The sequence below is a fragment of the Rutidosis leptorrhynchoides genome, chromosome 6 (assembly GCF_046630445.1).
Source record: "Rutidosis leptorrhynchoides isolate AG116_Rl617_1_P2 chromosome 6, CSIRO_AGI_Rlap_v1, whole genome shotgun sequence".
In the NCBI taxonomy this organism is placed as follows: domain Eukaryota; kingdom Viridiplantae; phylum Streptophyta; class Magnoliopsida; order Asterales; family Asteraceae; genus Rutidosis; species Rutidosis leptorrhynchoides.
The window spans coordinates 398,780,317-398,804,934 of NC_092338.1; the positions used below are offsets into that span (position 1 = coordinate 398,780,317).

General features: G+C 36.0%; 1 pseudogene; it reads right to left on the reverse strand.

Moving 5' to 3' along the window:
* LOC139855037 (uncharacterized) overlaps positions 1-24,225 on the reverse strand; it is a 34,016-nt pseudogene extending 9,791 nt beyond the window's left edge.
* Positions 24,226-24,618: the final 393 nt, after the last annotated feature.

Sequence of the window (24,618 nt, forward strand, 5' to 3'; positions counted from 1 at the left end):
ATGATTCGGTAGTCCAATCTACACATACGATATGCCGTTTCGAAGGTAATTAAACGTACATTGCAACTAAACACTTACTAACAACACTAACAAGCATTCAATGCATCAAAAGTTCCTTTTAAGGTTCATCAAACCCTAATTAAGAATCACAAAATCAATAATCATGTTAACGCAAGGTTTTCATATCATCCAACATACCAAAACGAAACTAACGATGCTAGTAACACTTTTAACACAATGGGTTTAACATCTAACAACATTTAATCAATCAAAATCAAAGATTAAACTAACCCATTTCAAGTGTTCATGCTAGTTACACCAAATAACAAGATCGAGCATACAATTTACATACACGACATCACAATGAGCCATAGACACTAACTAACACCATTTCAAGTCAAAAACACGAATTTAGAGAAATCTTGAGTTTTAGAAATGTTACACAAACGAGATGAAGTTGGTACCAAAATGAAGAGGATGAAGAGAGGATCACGAATATGTAATTTATTTTGTTGTAAGCCTCCTAGATCGAATTTAGATGATGATTGAATGAATTTGGTAAATGTGTGTGTGTTCTTGCTAGAGAGAAAGAGAGAGAGAGAGATGGAGATGATTGAATGGTGGTGATTGGGGTGGACTAGTTGACCTAGTCAACTAGTTTGCCCCGTGTCAATTTTAGTCCCTCGAGTTTAAAAGCGGGTACGTGATTTAATCGAACGAATATCTTAAATAAGCGAGAGTAAACGGAGGTTGTTATAATTCAATAACGAAAAATATTAAGAACGTTAGCTAACGAAGGATACGAATCTATATACGGAAGATATTATTAAAATAAAAAGACTGGCGTTAAAATAATTTAACGGAAAAATGCGGGATGTTACACCTTTGAAGCTAGATCCATTTTTCTCATTTCCAGTAGCTTTATCCAGAAAACTTGAGGTAGTAATGATGTTCATAACATCATTCAATTCATACATATAAAGCTATCTTATTCGAAGGTTTAAACTTGTAATCACTAGAACATAGTTTAGTTAATTCTAAATTTGTTCGAAAACAAACGTTAATCCTTCTAACTTGATTTCAGATCATCTCCTTCCACCGTCTGCAACGTCGGGTTTGCACTAAACGTAATCACTTTCCCTTTCCAAGGCTTCTTGCTTAGTTCAGAAACAAGAAGCCCCAAAGCCACACACACTGTAGTGACCTGAACTTTTCCATGTTTATATTTATATATATATTAAATGAAATTGTTATTTACATGATTAAGTGTTTCCAACATATTAAGCAATCAAACTTGTTAAGACTTGATTAATTGAAGTAGGTTTCATATAGACAATTGACCACCCAAGTTGACCGGTGATTCACGAACGTTAAAACTTGTAAAAACTATATGATGACATATATATGGTTATATATTTATTTAACATGATATTATGATAAGTAAACATATCATTAAGTATATTAATAATGAACTACATATGTAAAAACAAGACTACTAACTTAATGATTTTGAAACGAGACATATATGTAACGATTATCGTTGTAACGACATTTAATGTATATATATCATATTAAGAGATATTCGTACATCATAATATCATGATAATATAATAATTTAAAATCTAATTTGATATTATAAACATTGGGTTAAAAACATTTAACAAGATCGTTAACCTAAAGGTTTCAAAACAACACTTACATGTAATGACTAACGATGACTTAACGACTCAGTTAAAATGTATATACATGTAGTGTTTTAATATGTATTCATACACTTTTGAAAGACTTCAAGACACTTATCAAAATACTTCTACTTAACAAAAATTCTTACAATTACATCCTCATTCAGTTTCATCAACAATTCTACTCGTATGCACCCGTATTCGTACTCGTACAATACACAGCTTTTAGATGTATATACTATTGGTATATACACTCCAATGATTAGCTCTTAGCAGCCCATGTGAGTCACCTAACACATGTTGGAACCATCATTTGGCAACTAGCATGAAATATCTCATAAAATTACAAAAATATAAGTAATCATTCATGACTTATTTACATGAAAACAAAATTACATATCCTTTATATCTAATCCATACACCAACGACCAAAAACACCTACAAACACTTTCATTCTTCAATTTTCTTCATCTAATTGATCTCTCTCAAGTTCTATCTTCAAGTTCTAAGTGTTCTTCATAAATTCTACAAGTTCTAGTTTCATAAAATCAAGAATACTTCCAAGTTTGCTAGCTTACTTCAAATCTTGTAGAGTGATCATCCAACCTCAAGAAATCTTTCTTATTTACAGTAATATATCTTTCTAATACAAGTTAATACTCATATTCAAACTTTGATTCAATTTCTATAACTATAACAATCTTATTTCGAGTGAAAATCTTACTTGAACTGTTTTCGTGTCATGATTCTGCTTCAAGAACTTTCAATCCATTCAAGGATCCTTTTGTAGCGACCCGACAAAATCTTCATTTGACGGCGCCGACTACTTAGGTCCCGTTACGTGGTCATAAGTCTTTAAAATAACGTTTGACCAAAATATGTCGCATTCATTGCAAAAGTAAAGATTGTTCCCTAGTTTACAAGAATTGTTCATCCAAAAGTTACGTTACAAGTTATAAGTACAAATGAAACCTATGCGACACAATTTAAAAGTAGCCAAAAGATGCTCCATGTATGCATAAATACTCGACATCCAAAGCAAGTATCAAAATAATGAGCGGAAGCATGTAACACATATCGTTCAAAGACCTGAGAAAAACATAGAAATCTATCAACGAAAACGTTGGTGAAATCATAGGTTTAAGTAAGTAAGTGAGTAAATAAGTAGATTGAACCACAAGATTTGCAACATCGAAATAATAGTTAACCATTCCAAAATTTGTTTCACGAGCACCCAATTATCAATGCTTAACATTTCTCCCATTGAACCCCATCACCTTAGTGTTAGAACATACACTGATTCTCGAAAATATATTTCATTCGTAGACGATAGCGAACCGTCTGAATGAGGGTTTGTCAAACCCATATGGATCCACATAACATAAGTTCACGCTTACACCCGGCAAGTGTAACTAATGATAATTGAATTGAGGATTTTGTTCTAAACTCGTATGTAGAATGTTTGTTTTCCTGTACTTGTGTTCACTTAGTAAAAAGAAACGTTTATGTTTTCTCATCCCAAATGTAAATTCAAAAGAGTAAAAGTGGGACTATGATCTCACCTTGAGTGCACGAGTAATAAAGTACTTCAACAAGTAAACGTGTGCAAAGAACAATGCTAGTCTTGACCTAAACAAGTAAGTTGTATCAATAATGGTAAACGCGATTGGTCAAGGATGTTCAATTAGTCCTATGGCTCGTTACGACTCGATTAAGTAGCATGTGAATCAAATTGTCAAGTTTCATGCAAGATACAAGTATAGAAGCAAGTTAGAGAGATTGCATAAGTATTCGGTTAAGTTTGGCTATAGGTCAAACTTGGTCGGGTCAAAGTCAACGAAAAAGTCAACACGTTCGGGTCGGGTCCCGAACTATTTTTCTGAGGTTTTTAATCATATATAAGCATGTTAGTCAAGTTTCATGTTAATCGGAGGTGCGTAGCATAGTTAGAATTTATCAAAAAACGACCAAATTGGACAGCACCTGATAGGCCATCTGGACGGCGTCCAAAATGGCTGGACGGCGTCCAGTATTGAAGTACTGGACGGCGTCCAAAAGACTGGATGGCGTCCAAGTCTGAAGGGCTGGACGGCGTCCAAGAATCTGGATGGCGTCCAGATCTGTATCCAGGCCCTGTTTTGCTGCAACAAAGAAATGCACGAACCAAAACTCAAACAATCCCAATTTATGACCCGCAAACAATCAAAACATGTATCCTATATCATCGGGAAGGTATTTTGACAAAGGATACAACTAACCACATATCATCAATCTAGTTTATTATTTACAATAACCGAATTCTCGTCAAGTGATCATTTAGAGTTCGTTTTCCAAGTTTCAAGTTCACAACTTCATTTCATGATTCGGTAGTCCAATCTACACATACGATATGCCGTTTCGAAGGTAATTAAACGTACATTGCAACTAAACACTTACTAACAACATTGACAAGCATTCAATGCATCAAAAGTTCATTTTAAGGTTCATCAAACCCTAATTAAGAATCACAAAATCAATAATCATGTTAACGCAAGGTTTTCATATCATCCAACATACCAAAACGAAACTAACGATGCTAGTAACACTTTTAACACAATGGGTTTAACATCTAACAACATTTAATCAATCAAAATCAAAGATTAAACTAACCCATTTCAAGTGTTCATGCTAGTTACACCAAATAACAAGATCGAGCATACAATTTACATACACGACATCACAATGAGCCATAGACACTAACTAACACCATTTCAAGTCAAAAACACGAATTTAGAGAAATCTAGAGTTTTAGAAATGTTACCCAAATGAGATGAAGTTGGTACCAAAATGAAGAGGATGAAGAGAGGATCACGAATATGTAATTTATTTTGTTGTAAGCCTCCTAGATCGAATTTAGATGATGATTGAATGAATTTGGTAAATGTGTGTGTGTTCTTGCTAGAGAGAAAGAGAGAGAGATGGAGATGATTGAATGGTGGTGATTGGGGTGGACTAGTTGACCTAGTCAACTAGTTTGCCCCGTGTCAATTTTAGTCCCTCGAGTTTAAAAGCGGGTACGTGATTTAATCGAACGAATATCTTAAATAAGCGAGAGTAAACGGAGGTTGTTATAATTCAATAACGAAAAATATTAAGAACGTTAGCTAACGAAGGATACGAATCTATATACGGAAGATATTATTAAAATAAAAAGACGGGCGTTAAAATAATTTAACGGAAAAATGCGGGATGTTACATTACCCACACCTTAAAAGAAATTTCGTCCCGAAATTTAGTTGAAAGTAATAGTCGATGTCTCTTCCTTGAGACCTTGCATTGTCAATGCTATGAATAAGTGAAAATACGTCTTTGGGCATTCCCACGAATTTGGACAGTCGGGGTTTTATGTTGTATTAAGCCTTGGTTTTACGATCCACAATTTCAACCAGTCTTTCTACGAAGAGGAGTTGTCATCAATAGTAAGTTTATCTAAAAGGATAGCACGTTCCTGTTCTGCAGGACACGTATCTAAGTTTGTTACATGGAACGTAAGGTAAACGGAAACTTAATTGAGTCGGAAGTTCTAAACGGTAGGAAGCGGTTCCAATACGCCCCAAGATTTCAAAAGGATCAATATTGCGGATATAAATTTCCTCGATTTCCCGAAACGGATTACACCTTTCCAAGGTGTGGTTTTCAATATTACACGGTTACTGACTTTAAATTTGAGAGATTTTCATCTAACATTGGTATAACTCCTTTGGCGACCACGGGCCGTCTTGAGCCCTTCTCGGACTTGAACTATCTCAAAGGTTATTTCTTGAATGATTTCGGATCTGATGATTTGCTTGTCACCTACTTCGGTCCAACGAATAGGAGAACAACATTTGTGGTTATATAAAGTTTCGAAAAGTGCGCGTTAACACGCGAGTGGTAACTACTGTTGTAAGAGGGATCAACTAAACGTGACAATACAAGTTTGTAACATGTCTTTCCAAGATGTAAATTGTTCGTTTGCTTAGCTCGTCTGTTTGTGGAAGATACGCAGTACTCACGTCTAAACGTGTTCCGAAGGCTTCTTGTAAACAAGATGTGTAACGAGTATTTTCGATCTGGGATAATTGACAATGATACACCGTGTTGGAATATAATTTCTTAAGATATGCTTGGACAAGTTAGTTAGGGTTCGAAAGCGTTTGTTGGAACAGGTTTCTTGTCGGCTACTGAAAAATGTTCGTAAGGGCTAGTCACCCTCGTGGCGAATACTAGTAACACGTGAAGAGTCTCTCTCTCCATTGAGAAATTATATAAAAAGGTTTCCGTATACGGAAGTACGAGCTAAAAGATAGGAGTGAAATGAGAACTTAGAATAGGATGAGTTCACATTTTGAGGTAGCCATATCGCGCATCTAGTGGCCAAATGTTGAGACTTGGTGGGAAACGAGATAGTACACGTAGTTGTATAGCTCGGGGTTGAGTAGTAGTTGGCCGTATAACAGAAGCACAAGGACGTCAAGTCAAAGAAGAAAGGGGTATCCTTGGATTGTGTGTTATCTTTGGTCCCAGTAATATCAGACGGTAATAGTGAAATAGCAGAGCTATGTATCGTGGTACGCGATGACGAGAAGATTGATCGGATCCATAAATAAGTATTCAAATTCTCCGTGTAAAATAACGAATTTCAGCTTCCTTGATTTCGAGTCGAGAGGGGTTGCCTTTCAGGCGTTCATGTAGAAGTATTTCTATATTTGAGTTCCATTTTGTGCCACACGAATTTATCTAGTAAGGTTGGTGTGAAAAATCACGTTCAAAGTCCGGACACGGAAAATGTTTAATTCTTTCCCTTAGTACGTTAACGAGGTTAAAGGACGAGCGATACGGGAAAAATCGGAAATTAATCTTTGGTAATAATCGCGAGATCCAAAATTTTACGAATACAAGTCGGAGTCGTGAGGGTTTCTCCAAAATTAATTAAGATCTACTGTAATACCTTGACCACTAACAACATGGTTTAGAATTTGGACTTCGTTTAACCAAAATTCTCACTTGGAGAATTCGGCATAGAGTTGCTCTTTTCTCAAGAGTTCGAGCGTAAGACGGAGACGTTGTTCGTTTTTCCTTTCCGCTTGAATAGCTTAAAACATCAATTATAAGTACGGTAACGGATTTGTCTAGATAAGTTTGCATACGCGGTTTCGGAGGTCTATGAATACGGGCGGAGCCTTAGATAAACTGAGCGGCACTAAAAGAAATTTATAACTATCGTAGCGAGTTCGGAAAGCAGTTTAGGAGACATCTTCTCCCTTAACCCTCAATTGATGATAACCAGAATGAAGGTCGATTTTGGAATATACGTGAGATTCTTGTAACGGTTCAAGAGGTTGTTGATACGGGGAAGAGGATATCGGTTCTTAAACGGAAAATATTTAGTTCACTATAATCACATATATGTGGGGAAAACATTCCCTTCCTAACGTATAGGTTTTGGGCTCCCTAGTTCTATAGATGTCAAATCAAAGTTCAAATTACCTACCCAATAAGTTTAACGTACACTCTCCGATAAATTTGTCGGTACGCAATAGTTTTCCGTTGGTCACCTGAATGGCCTAAGTAATATCTAGGGGGGGGGGGGTGGTGGAGTGCAAATAGTGGGCTCCAAAGCCTTGGATACAAAACATTTATCAACATCCGAATCAAATAAACATGAAGTATAGGAGTTGTTAAGAAGAAACGTACCCGTGACTAGTTCATGTCGTCTCGGGCATCCTCGGTGTTAATGTTGGAAGTTCGGCCGCGTGTGTTGGGGTTGGCTTTCTTCGTTGGACACGCATTCCTAAAATGACCCGGTTGGCAACATTCGAAACAAACACCCGTTTTTGGTACATTGGGCCCCTTTTGACTGACGGGGGCGGTACTTCCACAATATTTGGCAATATGACCACTTCCCTGGCACCGGTGGCAAATTAGCTTGCCACATTCACCAAAGTGATGCTTGTGGCATTTGTTGCAAAAAGGTCGAGTTCCAGCATAACTTTTCTTGCCGACGGAGGTGAAAGGTTCCTTGGCAAAGTTGTTGCTGGATTGAGAGGCTTCCCATTTTCTTTTGTTGTTACCCGGTTGGTCCTCGGCCGTTGGTGCCGGTGCTTCAATTTCATCCACCGTTTCTATAGATTGGCGAGCCATCGTTAAATCCTCTTGTAGGTTGGCGGGTTTGGATGACATTACCCTGTGTTGAATGCTCTTCGAAAGGCCATCCATGTAAAGTTCAACTCTTAGGGACTCGAGAGTCATGAGGTTTGGACACATTAAGACTAGTTCAGCAAACCGTTGATTATAAGCTTTGATGTCATTCCGGACCGTTTGTAAATTTCTTAGCCCCTGTTCGAGCCTTCGAGTCTTGTCACGCGGAAAGTATTCGGTGATCATTCTTTCTCTTAATTCGGTCCAAGAGAGTGCGTGGGCTTCATCGATACCCACTGATTGTACATACGTGTTCCACCATGAGAGAGCAATACCGGTGAGAGTGAGGGTGGAAAACTTGACCTTATCTTGGTCCCGACAACCGCTTATGTTAAAAACGGCTTCCGTTTGTTCAAACCATCTGGTGAGAGCAACCGGTCCCTCGGTTCCATCGAAAGTGGGAGGTTTGCACCCCATGAAGTTCTTGTAGGAGCACCCCTCGTTTGAATTACCAGCTTCATGATTATTGTTGTTGGAAAAGTGATCGGCCACGGCCGCACCCACGGCGGTGGTTATCATTCGTTGAAGAGCTTGTTCGAGAGTTTCGGAAGGAGTATTGGGTTGACCTTGGTGAGCCATTGTTCCTTCATGACACAAGAATACCGTTGTTTAGTATTATCAATAATACTAATCGTGATATGGAAATCAAGATAAAGAGGAAATTTTTCCTTGACTCGCCTTAAATTCTTTATGTCATAATGTCGGAATGTTCATATGAGTCACCGTAATATAATCCCGGAAATTATATTACCCTGATTCATATGTGCATTCGACATCATTTCATATAGTTAAGGTGGCGTGTCAATCAAATCAACCACGTGAGATTAAGGTAGAATAAGAGTTAGATGTGAATAGAAGAGATCGAGTATAAATGCACAAGTAGTCAAGTAATTCCTACTCCAAGTCTATATGCCGGTTGTAGTCTAGACTCGCTAATGTACCCTATGACTCGGGGTTGACACCAATGAACTCTAAATCCCTACAACCAACGCTCTGATACCAGTTGTAGCGACCCGACAAAATCGTCAGTTGACGGCGCCGACTACTTAGGTCCCGTTACGTGGTCATAAGTCTTTAAAATAACGTTTGACCAAAATATGTCGCATTCATTGCAAAAGTAAAGATTGTTCCCTAGTTTACAAGAATTGTTCATCCAAAAGTTACGTTACAAAGTTATAAGTACAAATGAAACCTATGCGACACAATTTAAAAGTAGCCAAAAGATGCTCCATGTATGCATAAATACTCGACATCCAAAGCAAGTATCAAAATAATGAGCGGAAGCATGTAACACATATCGTTCAAAGACCTGAGAAAAACATAGAAATCTGTCAACGAAAACGTTGGTGAAATCGTAGGTTTAAGTAAGTAAGTGAGTAAATAAGTAAATTGAACCACAAGATTTGTAACATCGAAAAAATAGTTAACCATTCCAAAATTTGTTTCACGAGCACCCAATTATCAATGCTTAACATCTCTCCCATTGAACCCCATCACCTTAGTGTTAGAACATACACTGATTCTCGAAAATATATTTCATTCGTAGACGCTAGCGAACCGTCTAAATGAAGGTTTGTCAAACCCATATGGATCCACATAACATAAGTTCACGCTTACACCCGGCAAGTGTAACTAATGATAATTGAATTGAGGATTTTGTTCTAAACTCGTATGTAGAATGTTTGTTTTCCTGTACTTGTGTTCACTTAGTAAAAAGAAACGTTTATGTTTTCTCATCCCAAATGTAAATTCAAAAGAGTAAAAGTGGGACTATGATCTCACCTTGAGTGCACGAGTAATAAAGTACTTCAACAAGTAAATGTGTGCAAAGAACAATGCTAGTCTTGACCTAAACAAGTAAGTTGTATCAATAATGGTAAACGCGATTGGTCAAGGATGTTCAATTAGTACTATGGCTCGTTACGACTCGATTAAGTAGCATGTGAATCAAATTGTCAAGTTTCATGCAAGATACAAGTATAGAAGCAAGTTAGAGAGATTGCATAAGTATTCGGTTAAGTTTGGCTATAGGTCAAACTTGGTCGGGTCAAAGTCAACGAAAAAGTCAACACATTCGGGTCGGGTCCCGAACTATTTTTCTGAAATTTTTAATCATATATAAGCATGTTAGTCAAGTTTCATGTTAATCGGAGGTGCGTAGCATAGTTAGAATTTATCGAAAAATGACCAAATTGGACAGCACCTGATAGGCCATCTGGACGGCGTCCAAAATGGCTGGACGGCGTCCAGTATTGAAGTACTGAACGGCATCCAAAAGACTGGACGACGTCCAAGTCTGAAGGGCTGGACGGCGTCCAAGAATCTGGACGGCGTCCAGATCTGTATCCAGGCCCTGTTTTGCTGCAACAAAGAAATGCACGAACCAAAACTCAAACAATCCCAATTTATGACCCGCAAACAATCAAAACATGTATCCTATATCATCGGGAAGGTATTTTGACAAAGGATACAACTAACCACATATCATCAATCGAGTTTATCATTTACAATAACCGAATTCTCGTCAAGTGATCATTTAGAGTTCGTTTTCCAAGTTTCAAGTTCTCAACTTCATTTCATGATTCGGTAGTCCAATCTACACATACGATATGCCGTTTCGAAGGTAATTAAACGTACATTGCAACTAAACACTTACTAACAACACTAACAAGCATTCAATGCATCAAAAGTTCCTTTTGAGGTTCATCAAACCCTAATTAAGAATCACAAAATCAATAATCATGTTAACGCAAGGTTTTCATATCATCCAACATACCAAAACAAAACTAACGATGCTAGTAACACTTTTAACACAATGGGTTTAACATCTAACAACATTTAATCAATCAAAATCAAAGATTAAACTAACCCATTTTAAGTGTTCATGCTAGTTACACCAAATAACAAGATCGAGCATACAATTTACATACACGACATCACAATGAGCCATAGACACTAACTAACACCATTTCAAGTCAAAAACACGAATTTAGAGAAATCTAGAGTTTTAGAAATGTTACCCAAACGAGATGAAGTTGGTACCAAAATGAAGAGGATGAAGAGAGGATCACGAATATGTAATTTATTTTGTTGTAAGCCTCCTAGATCGAATTTAGATGATGATTGAATGAATTTGGTAAATGTGTGTGTGTTCTTGCTAGAGAGAAAGAGAGAGAGAGAGATGGAGATGATTGAATGGTGGTGATTGGGGTGGACTAGTTGACCTAGTCAACTAGTTTGCCCCGTGTCAATTTTAGTCCCTCGAGTTTAAAAGCGGGTACGTGATTTAATCGAACGAATATCTTAAATAAGCTAGAGTAAACGGAGGTTGTTATAATTCAATAACGAAAAATATTAAGAACGTTAGCTAACGAAGGATACGAATCTATATACGGAAGATATTATTAAAATAAAAAGACGGGCGTTAAAATAATTTAACGAAAAAATGCGGGATGTTACACCTTTGAAGCTAGATCCATTTTTCTCATTTCCAGTAGCTTTATCCAAAAAACTTGAGGTAGTAATGATGTTCATAACATCATTCGATTCATACATATAAAGCTATCTTATTCGAAGGTTTAAATTGTAATCACTAGAACATAGTTTAGTTAATTCTAAACTTGTTCGAAAACAAACGTTAATCCTTCTAACTTGACTTTTAAAATCAACTTAATACATGTTCTATATCTATATGATATGCTAACTTAATGATTTAAAACCTGGAAACACGAAAAACACCATAAAACCGGATTTACGCCGTCGTAGTAACACCGCGGGCTGTTTTGGGTTAGTTAATTAAAAACTATGATAAAATTTGATTTAAAAGTTGTTCTTCTGGAAAAATGATTTTTCTTATGAACGTGAAACTATATCCAAAAATCATGGTTAAACTCAAAGTGGAAGTATGTTTTCTAAAATGGTCATCTAGACGTCGTTCTTTCGACTGAAATGACTACCTTTACAAAAACGACTTGTAACTTATATTTCCGACTATAAACCTATACTTTTTCTGTTTTGATTCATAAAATAGAGTTCAATATGAAACTATAGCAATTTGATTCACTCAAAACGGATTTAAAATGAAGAAGTTATGGGTAAAACAAGATTGGATAATTTTTCTTGTTGTAGCAACGTGAAAATTGGTAACAAATCTATATTAATCATATCCTAGCTAACTTATATTGTATTATACATGTATTCTAATATATTATGTAATCTTGGGATACCATAGACACGTATGCAAATATTTTGACATATCATATCGACCCATGTCTATATATTATTTGGAACAACCATAGACACTCTATATGCAGTAATGTGGGAGTTAGCTATACAGGGTTGAGGTTGATTCCAAAAATATATATACTTTGAGTTTTGATCTAGCTTGAGATGTGTATACACTGGGTCGTGGATTGATTCAAGATAATATATATCAATTTTTTTCTGTACATCTAACGTTGGACAACTAGTTGTAGGTTACTAACGAAGACACCTGACTTAATAAACTTAAAACATCAAAATGTATTAAAAGTGTTGAAAATATATTTTGAATATACTTTGATATATATGTACATATTTGTTATAGGTTCGTGAATCGACCAGTGGCCAAGTCTTACTTCCCGACGAAGTAAAAATCTGTGAAAGTGAGTTATAGTCCCACTTTTAAAATCTAATATTTTTGGGATGAGAATACATGCAGGTTTTATAAATGATTTACAAAATAGACACAAGTATGTGAAACTACATTCTATGGTTGAATTATCGAAATCGAATATGGCCCTTTTTATTAAGTATGGTAATCTAAGAATTAGGGAACAGACACCCTAATTGACGCGAATCCTAAAGATAGATCTATTGGGCCTAACAAACCCCATCCAAAGTACCGGATGCTTTAGTACTTCGAAATTTATATCATATCCGAAGGGTGTCCCGGAATGATGGGGATATTCTTATATATGCATCTTGTTAATGTCGGTTACCAGGTGTTCGCCATATGAATGATTTTTATCTCTATGTATGGGATGTATATTGAACTATGAAATCTTGTGGTCTATTGTTACGATTTGATATATATAGGTTAAACCTATAACTCACCAACATTTTTGTTGACGTTTAAAGCATGTTTATTCTCAGGTGAATATTAAGAGCTTCCGCTGTTGCATACTAAAATAAGGACAAGATTTGGAGTCCATGTTTGTATGATATTATGTAAAAACTGCATTCAAGAAACATATGTCGATGTAATATATTTCTATTGTAAACCATTATGTAATGGTCGTGTGTAAACAGTATATTTTAGATTATCATTATTTGATAATCTACGTAATGCTTTTGAAACCTTTATTGATAAAATAAAGGTTATGGTTGTTTTAAAAATGAATGCAGTCTTTGAAAAACGTCTCATATAGAGGTCAAAACCTCGCAACGAAATCAATTAATATGGAACGTTTATAATCAATATGAACGGGACATTTCAGTTGGTATCCGAGCGTTGGTCTTAGAGAACCAGAATTTTGCATTAGTGTGTCTTATTGAGTTTCTTAGGATGCATTAGTGAGTCTGGACTTCGACCGTGTTTACTTGAAAAATGATTGCTTAACAAATTTTGTTGGAATCTATATATTTTTAACATGTGAATATTATGTGATTTATTAATCTCTTACCGCGTTTGATATTATGTGATAGATGTCTACCTCTAGAACAAGTCCCATTGACTCACCTAATAATAATGAAGAGTCAAATGTAAATTGGAATGATTCGTGGACTGATTCACAAGTTCCCGGAGAGGAACCAGAAGAAGAGTCGGAACCGGAAGAAGAATCGAAACCGGAAGAAGAATTGGAACCGAAAGAAGAAATAGAACCAGTGGGGGAAATAATAAAATGGTTAAGTAAAATAAAATCCTCAACCAACTGACCAAAGTTAATTATGGTCAATGGTGTTTCCGCCAAGGAAGCAAAGTATTAGGAGGATTACCAATTCTCCGATGAATCGGATCCCGACAAGGATTCCGATGATGTTATAGAAATTACCCCAACACAATTTAATAAGGCAAAAGAGAACAATAAGGGAAAGGGCATAAAAATAGAGAAATTTGATTCCAAACCCGATGAACTTTATATGTATCGTCAACACCCGTATTTCTTAAGTTGTGACAATAACCCAGGAACCTCTAAACTACCAGGTTTTTCTAAACCAATGTGGAAAACGACGGCTCGTATTAGGGGAACATCATATATCCCTAGAAACTTGACAAAACGAACCAAAACCGAAGAAGAAGAAACGAGCAAGTCGGAATAAGATAGTTGTATTCGTGTGGTGTAATATATGTAATATAGTGTGCTTATGCTTTATGATATATGTAAAAATTGCTTGTATTAATAAGTATTTTTTTTTTATGAATCTAACTCTTGTCTATTTTACAGTATAAAAACACAAAATGGATAGACAACCCAATATTTTAAGAGACCTACCCGGAGACATGATTGATGAAATCTTGTCTAGAGTCGGTCAGAATTCCTCGGCACAACTATTTAAGGCAAGATCAGTTTGTAAAACATTCGAAGAACGTTCCAAGAATGCCTTGATTTATAAAAGGCTTTTGTTCGAAAGATGGGGGATATCACATTGGGAAATCCATAAGTTACGATGTGTTTACTTTGACGCATATATTGCGGGGAACCCAAATGCTATTTTACGCAACGGGTTAAGAAATTATTTTGACTCAATATATCCGAATATAGGACTTCGTGATTTAGAAAAAGCGGCTAACATGCAACATAAAGAAGCATGTTATGCTTACGGGTTAGTAATGTTTGCTTCTCACCAAAGTGAGAACAAGAACATCGGGCTACAACTATTAAACAAAACATTCCCACAAGTGACGGAGTCGGTAATTGGGGTAAGAAATGAGGTTTTTAGGTTATTACGAGACTGTTGGTCATTACGTAACCTTCATCCTTTTGACGACGTTACAACACATTATCTTACTATCGGTCACAACGGTTATGTTCCACAAAACCAAGGATGGGAAGTGGTATTAGTAAAACCAGAATGCATGACTTGTTTCTGGACGTATGAATTACGTGTCTTTATTGCCTTTGCTAAACGCCTTATTTATTAACTAGAATTATCTTCGCAACTTCTTTGTATCAAAGTTTTATGTGCTATATTTCATGCTATATGTAAAAAAAAGCGGTACTGTAAGTTTGCAAGTTATTGTATAAAGGTTTGAATATGATATTTTTCTTTTTTGTGATTAGTTTTTTATATAGAATTGTAGTAGTTGAAATAGTATGTTAGCTACTAAGTATGAACTTAACGGGTAGGTACTACCCGAATTAAAGAGTATAAAATGCTAATATGAAGAAAGAGCTTTTATAAATAAGTTCATATTACGCTACGAAATACTATTGACTACTCTTGATATTCTATATGATTAACTCGTTTCATTTGACTATTTTGAAGGAAATGGCACCGACTACTCGACACACCTTGAATATGAGCGAAGAGGAATTTCGTGCCTTTCTTGCTTCAAACATAGCCGCAGTACAGGCTGCGCTACATACCAACAATAACCTTGGATCTAGCAGTACATGAAATCGTGTAGGATGCACCTACAAAGAATTCACTGCTTGTAAACCTTTGGAATTTGATGGAACCTAAGGACCGATCGGATTGAAACGGTGGACCGAGAAGGTCGAATCGGTGTTTGCTATAAGTAAGTGTACTGAAGAGGACAAAGTAAAGTACGCTACGCATACCTTCACAGGTTCTGCGTTAACATGGTGGAATACCTATCTAGAGCAAGTGGGACAAGATGATGCTTACGCACTACCGTGGTCAGCATTCAAGCACTTGATGAACGGGAAGTACCGTCCTAGAACCGAGGTTAATAAGCTCAAGACAGAACTTAGAGGGTTACAAACCCAAGGATTTGATATTACCACGTATGAAAGACGATTCACAGAATTATGCCTGTTGTGTCCGGGAGCGTTCGAAGATGAGGAAGAGAAGATCGACGCGTTTGTGAAAGGATTACCGGAAAGAATCCAAGAAGATATAAGTTCACACGAGCCCGTCTCCATACAACAGGCATGTAGAATGGCTCATAAACTAGTGAACCAGATTGAGGAAAGAATTAAAGAACAGACTGCTGAAGAGGCCAATGTGAAGCAAGTCAAAAGAAAGTGGGAGGAAAACGGTGATAAGAATCACCAATACAACAACAACAACAGAAATTACAACAATAATCGCAACAACTATCCCAACAATCGCAACATCAATCGCAACTACAACAAACGGCCCAACAACAACAACAACAACAACAACAACAGCAACTACAACAATCATCCCAACAATAATAATAACCGCAACAACAACAACAACAACCAGAAGCAACCATGCCAAAGGTGTGAAAAGTATCACTCGGGGTTCTGCACCAAATTTTGCAACAAGTGTAAAAGAAATGGTCATAGCGCGGCGAAGTGTGAGGTCTACGGACCAGGGGTTAACAGAAGGAAAGGAACAAATGGTGTCGGAACGAGTAATGGCGGAACAAGTAGTGTCGGAGCAAGTTATTCCAATGTAGTTTGTTATAAATGTGGAAAACCGGGCCACATTATTAGAAATTGCCCGAACCAGGAGAACACAAATGGACAAGGCCGTGGAAGAATTTTCAATATTAATGCAGCAGAGGCACAGGAAGACCTGGAGCTTGTTACGGGTACGTTTCTTATTGATAATAAATCTGCTTACGTTTTATTTGATTCGGGTGCGGATAGAAGCTATATGAGTAGAGATTTTTGTGCTAAATTAAGTTGTCCATTAACGCCTTTGGATAGTAAATTTTTACTTGAATTAGCAAATGGTAAATTAATTTCAGCAGATAAAATATGTCGGAATTGAGAAATTAAACTGGTTAGCGAAACATTTAAGATTGACTTGATACCAGTAGAGTTAGGGAGTTTTGATGTGATAATCGGTATGGACTGGTTAAAAGAAGTGAAAGCAGAGATCGTTTGTTACAAAAATGCAATTCGCATTATACGAGAAAAAGGAAAACCCTTAATGGTGTACGGAGAAAAGGGCAACACGAAGCTACATCTTATTAGTAATTTGAAGGCACAAAAACTAATAAGAAAAGGTTGCTATGCTGTTCTAGCACACGTCGAGAATGTACAAACTGAAGAAAAGAACATCAATGATGTTCCTGTCGCAAAAGAATTTCCCGATGTATTTCCGAAACAATTACCGGGATTACCCCCACATCGATCCGTTGAATTTGAAATAGATCTTGTACCAGGAGCTGCACCAATAGCTCGTGCTCCTTACAGACTCGCACCCAGCGAGATGAAAGAACTGGAAAGCCAATTACAATAACTTTTAAAGCGTGGTTTCATTCGACCAAGCACATCACCGTGGGGAGCTCCTGTTTTGTTTGTCAAGAAGAAAGATGGTACATTCAGGTTGTGTATCAACTACCGAGAGTTGAACAAACTTACCATCAAGAACCGCTACCCACTACCGAGAATGAACGACTTATTTGATCAACTACAAGGCTCGTCTGTTTATTCAAAGATTGACTTACGTTCCGGGTATCATCAAATGCGGGTAAAAGAAGATGATATTCCAAAGACTGCTTTCAGAACACGTTACGGTCATTACGAGTTTATGGTCATGCCGTTTGGTTTAACTAATGCACCAGCTGTGTTCATGGACCTTATGAACCGAGTGTGTGGACCATACCTTGAAAAGTTTGTCATTGTTTTCATTTATGACATACTTATTTACTCAAAGAATGACCAAGAACACGGTGAACATTTGGGAAAGGTGTTAGAAGTATTGAGGAAGGAAGAATTGTACGCTAAGTTTTCAAAGTGTGCATTTTGGTTGGGAGAAGTTCAATTCCTTGGTCACATAGTGAACAAAAAAGGTACTAAGGTGGATCCGGCAAAGATAGAAACTGTTGAAAAGTGGGAAACCCCGAAAACTTCGAAACACATACGCTAGTTTTTAGGACTAGCTGGTTACTACAGAAGGTTCATCCAAGACTTTTCCAGAATAGCAAAACCCTTGACTGCATTAACGCATAAAGGGAAGAAATTTGAATGGAAGGATGAACAAGAGAAAGCGTTTCAGTTATTGAAGAAAAAGCTAACTACGGCACCTATATTGTCATTGCCTGAAGGGAATGATGATTTTGTGATTTATTGTGACGCATCAAAGCAAGGTCTCAGTTGTGTATTAATGCAACGAACGAAGGTGATTGCTTATGCGTCTAGACAATTGAAGATTCACGAACAAAATTATACGACGCATGATTTGGAATTAGGCGCGGTTGTTTTTGCATTAAAGACTTGGAGGCACTACTTATATGGGGTCAAAAGTATTATATATACCGACCACAAAAGTCTTCAACACATATTTAATCAGAAACAACTGAATATGAGGCAGCGTAGGTGGATTGAATTGTTGAATGATTACGACTTTGAGATTCGTTACCACCCGGGGAAGGCAAATGTGGTAGCCGACGCCTTGAGCAAGAAGGACAGAGAACCCATTCGAGTAAAATCTATGAATATAATGATTCACAATAACCTTACTACTCAAATAAAGGAGGCGCAATAAGGAGTTTTAAAAGAGGGAAATTTAAAGGATGAAATACACAAAGGATCGGAGAAGCATCTTAATATTCGGGAAGACGGAACCCGGTATAGGGCTGAAAGGATTTGGGTACCAAAATTTGGAGATATGAGAGAAATGGTACTTAGAGAAGCTCATAAAACCAGATACTCAATAAATCCTGGAACGGGGAAGATGAAAAAGGATCTCAAGAAATATTTTTAGTGGCCGGGTATGAAAGCCGATGTTGCTAAATACGTAGGAGAATGTTTGACGTGTTCTAAGGTCAAAGCTGAGCATCAGAAACCATCAGGTCTACTTCAACAACCCGAAATCCCGGAATGGAAATGGGAAAACATTACCATGGATTTCATCACTAAATTGCCAAGGACTGCAAGTGGTTTTGATACTATTTGGGTAATAGTTGATCGTCTCACCAAATCAGCACACTTTCTTCCAATAAGATAAGATGACAAGATGGAGAAGTTAGCACGACTGTAGTTGAAGGAAGTCGTCTCCAAACATGGAATACCAATCTCTATTATCTCTGATAGGGATGGCAGATTTATTTCAAGATTCTGGCAGACATTACAGCAAGCATTAGGAACTCGTTTAGACATGAGTACTGCCTATCATCCACAAACTGATGGGCAGAGCGAAAGGACGATACAAACGCTTGAATACATGCTACGAGCATGTGTTATTGATTTCGGAAACAGTTGGGATCGACATCTACCATTAGCAGAATTTTCCTACAACAACAGCTACCATTCAAGCATTGAGATGGTGCCGTTTGAAGCACTTTATGGTAGAAAGTGCAGGTCTCCGATTTGTTGGAATGAAGTGGGGGATACACAGATTACGGGTCCGGAGATAATACAAGAAACTACCGAGAAGATCATCCAAATTCAACAACGGTTGAAAACCGCCCAAAGTCGACAAAAGAGCTACGCTGACATTAAAAGAAAAGATACAGAATTTGAAATTGGAGAGATGGTCATGCTTAAAGTTGCACCTTGGAAAGGTGTTGTTCAATTTGGTAAACGAGGGAAATTAAATCCAAGGTATATCGGACCATTCAAGATTATTGATCGTGTCGGACCAGTAGCTTACCGACTTGAGTTACCTCAACAACTCGCGGCTGTACATAACACTTTCCACGTTTCGAATTTGAAGAAATGTTTTGCTAAAGAAGGTCTCTCTATTCCGTTAGATGAAATCCGAATCAACGAAAAACTTCAATTCATCGAAGAACCCGTCGAAATAATGGATCGTGAGGTTAAAAGACTTAAGCAAAACAAGATACCAATTATTAAGGTTCAATGGAATGCTCATAGAGGACCTGAGTTCACCTGGGAATGAGAAGATCAGATGAAGAAGAAATACCCACATTTATTTCCAGAAGATACGTCAACACCTCCAACTGCTTAAAATTTCGGGATGAAATTTAGTTAACTGGTAGGTACTGTAGTGACACGAACTTTTCCATGTTTATATATATATTAAATGAAATTGTTATTTACATAATTAAGTGTTTCCAACATATTAAGCAATCAAACTTGTTAAGACTTGATTAATTGAAATAGGTTTCATATAGACAATTGACCACCCAAGTTGATCGGTGATTCACGAACGTTAAAACTTGTAAAAACTATATGATGACATATATATGGTTATATATATAGTTAACATGATATTATGATAAGTAAAAATATCATTAAGTTTATTAATAATGAACTACATATGTAAAAACAAGACTACTAACTTAATGATTTTGAAACGAGACATATATGTAACGATTATCGTTGTAACGACATTTAATGTATATATATCATATTAAGAGATATTCGTACATCATAATATCATGATAATATAATAATTTAAAATCTAATTTGATATTATAAACATTGGGTTAACAACATTTAACAAGATCGTTAACCTAAAGGTTTCAAAACAACACTTACATGTAATGACTAACGATGACTTAACGACTCAGTTAAAATGTATATACATGTAGTGTTTTAATATGTATTCATACACTTTTGAAAGACTTCAAGACACTTATCAAAATACTTCTACTTAACAAAAATTCTTACAATTACATCCTCATTCAGTTTCATCAACAATTCTACTCGTATGCACCTGTATTCGTACTCGTACAATACACAGCTTTTAGATGTATGTACTATTGGTATATATACTCTAATGATCAGCTCTTAGCAGCCCATGTGAGTCACCTAACACATGTGGGAACCATCATTTGGCAACTAGCATGAAATATCTCATAAAATTATAAAAATATGAGTAATCATTCATGACTTATTTACATGAAAACAAAATTACATATCCTTTATATCTAATCCATACACCAACGACCAAAAACACCTATAAATGCTTTCATTCTTCAATTTTATTTATCTAATTGATCTCTCTCAAGTTCTATCTTCAAGTTCTAAGTGTTCTTCATAAATTCTACAAGTTCTAGTTTCATAAAATCAAGAATACTTCCAAGTTTGCTAGCTTACTTCCAATCTTGTAGAGTGATCATCCAACCTCAAGAAATCTTTCTTATTTATAGTAATATATCTTTCTAATACAAGGTAATACTCATATTTAAACTTTGATTCAATTTCTATAACTATAACAATCTTATTTCGAGTGAAAATCTTACTTGAACTGTTTTCGTGTCATGATTCTGCTTCAAGAACTTTCAAGCCATCCAAGGATCCTTTGAAGCTAGATCCATTTTTCTAATTTCCAGTAGCTTTATCCAGAAAACTTGAGGTAGTAATGATGTTCACAACATCATTCGATTCATACATATAAAGCTATCTTATTCGAAGGTTTAAACTTGTAATCACTAGAACATAGTTTAGTTAATTCTAAACTTGTTCGCAAACAAAAGTTAATCCTTCTAACTTGACTTTTAAAATCAACTAAACACATGTTCTATATCTATATGATATGCTAACTTAATGATTTAAAACCTGGAAACACGAAAAATACCGTAAAACCGGATTTACGCCGTCGTAGTAACACCGCGGGCTGTTTTGGGTTAGTTAATTAAAAACTATGATAAACTTTGATTTAAAAGTTGTTCTTCTGGGTAAATGATTTTTCTTATGAACGTGAAACTATATCCAAAAATCATGGTTAAACTCAAAGTGGAAGTATGTTTTCTAAAATGGTCATCTAGACGTCGTTCTTTCGACTGAAATGACTACCTTTACAAAAAACGACTTGTAACTTATATTTCTAACTATAAACCTATACTTTTTCTGTTTAGATTCATAAAATAGAGTTCAATATGAAACTATAGCAATTTGATTCACTCAAAACGGATTTAAAATGAAGAAGTTATGGGTAAAACAAGATTGGATAATTTTTCTTGTTGTAGCAACGTGAAAATTGGTAACAAATCTATATTAATCATATCCTTGCTAACTTATATTGTATTATACATGTATTCTAATATATTATGTAATCTTGGGATACCATAGACACGTATGCAAATGTTTTGACATATCATATCGACCCATGTGTATATATTATTTGGAACAACCATAGACACTCTATATGCAGTAATGTGGGAGTTAGCTATACAGGGTTGAGGTTGATTCCAAAAATATATATACTTTGAGTTGTGATCTAGCCTGAGACGTGTATACACTGGGTCGTGGATTGATTCAAGATAATATATATCAATTTTTTTCTGTACATCTAACGTTGGACAACTAGTTGTAGGTTACTAACGAGGACAGCTGACTTAATAAACTTAAAACATCAAAATGTATTAAAAGTGTTGAAAATATATTTTGAATATACTTTGATATATATGTACATATTTGTTATAGGTTCGTGAATCGACCAGTGGCCAAGTCTTACTTCCCGACGAAGTAAAAATCCGTGAAAGTGAGTTATAGTCCCACTTTTAAAATCTAATATTTTTGGGATGAGAATACATGCAGGTTTTATAAATGATTTAAAAAATAGACACAAGTATGTGAAACTACATTCTATGGTTGAATTATCGAAATCGAATATGGCCCTTTTTATTAAGTCTGGTAATCTAAGAATTAGGGAACAGACACCCTAATTGACGCGAATCCTAAAGATAGATCTATTGGGCCTAACAAACCCCATCCAAAGTACCGGATGCTTTAGTACTTCGAAATTTATATCATATCCGAAGGGTGTCCCGGAATGATGAGGATATTCTTATATATGCATCTTGTTAATGTCGGTTACCAGGTGTTCGCCATATGAATGATTTTTATCTCTATGTATGGGATGTATATTGAACTATGAAATCTTGTGGTCTATTGTTACGATTTGATATATATAGGTTAAACCTATAACTCACCAACATTTTTGTTGACGTTTAAAGCATGTTTATTCTCAGGTGAATATTAAGAGCTTCCGCTGTTGCATACTAAAATAAGGACAAGATTTGGAGTCCATGTTTGTATGATATTATGTAAAAACTGCATTCAAGAAACATATGTCGATGTAATATATTTCTATTGTAAACCATTATGTAATGGTCGTGTGTAAACAGTATATTTTAGATTATCATTATTTGATAATCTACGTAATGCTTTTGAAACCTTTATTGATAAAATAAAGGTTATGGTTGTTTTAAAAATGAATGCAGTCTTTGAAAAACGTCTCATATAGAGGTCAAAACCTCGCAACGAAATCAATTAATATGGAACGTTTATAATCAATATGAACGGGACATTTCACACACCTCCATTGGTGTCCCAATCATACTGCCCGAAACATCACAAATCGCTAAGCAGTTATTTAACTTGCCTTTCTTTGTCATATCATCCACCATTCTTTTCCATTGAAGCTCTGCCACTTGTCCCCCATCACAGTCCCTTAAACATGATATGATCTCGTGTGGAAGCAATGTGCCCGCTGCAATTGTTGCCTTACCCAACTTCACATTTTTTAGATACTCTTCAAATCTAGATTTGTCGTGCTTTAAAAACTTGTCTTTGTAGAGTTTCATGGCGACTGAAGCTACTCTATTGTACGGGATCAATCCCCATTGGTTCTGTCCTATGTATACCTAGGGTAACTTTAACGCTTTCCGAAGAGGCACCAATATTTGTTTTCTTAGCCTGTCACGAACAACGTACGCGTAATAGGCTTCTTCAACACCCTCATATTCTTTGTATTCTTGCCGAGGGAATACCTGTTAATTGGAAATCGGATCCATCTTTAATAACTCACAAACTAAATTAATAATTAATTAATAAATAATTAACAATTAATAATTACTACAGTAATCACTAACAACAGATCGATTAACCCTATTAATATATACCTACTTTGCAATGGCTTCACAAAGCAGAGTTGACCGGTCAAATGAAGAATCCAAAGAGGGACACCATTTAGCAGCAAGTGTGATATGTTTTGAATGATCTCCTTCCGCCTTCAACAACTTGATATTAGATCGGAGGCAGTGAGTGAAAAGAACTGAAACACGATCGTGTAACAATCTGAAATGCGGGTCACGGTTATATCTTGTAATGGCCTTAAGAGCCATTAAAAGCCTCTTCTCTCATCTAACTTTGCTTGCAACTGCCATCTCCGTCTCCACTTTTTTTCTTCTCCGCCAATAATCTAACCTCTCTTGGCACACTTTTCCTATTCTTTCGCTTAATCCTATCAGCTGAAATGTCCCGTTCATATCGATTATAAACGTTTCATATTAATTGATTTCGTTGCGAGGTTTGACCTCTATATGAGATGTTTTTCAAAGACTGCATTCGTTTTATTTAAAAACAAACCATAACCTTTATTTTATCAATAAAGGTTCAAAAACCATAACATAGATTATCAAGTAATGATAATCTAAAAGATAATGTTTTACACACGAATATTACATATTGGTTTACAACAATATTACACATCGATTTAAATCTCCGAATGTAGTTTTTAAACAATATATTACAAGCATGCTGACTCCAATTCTTGTCCTTAAATTAGAATGCAACAGCGGAAGCTCTTAATAATCACCTGAGAATAAACATGCTTAAAAGTCAACAAAAATGTTGGTGAGTTATAGGTTTAACCTATATAT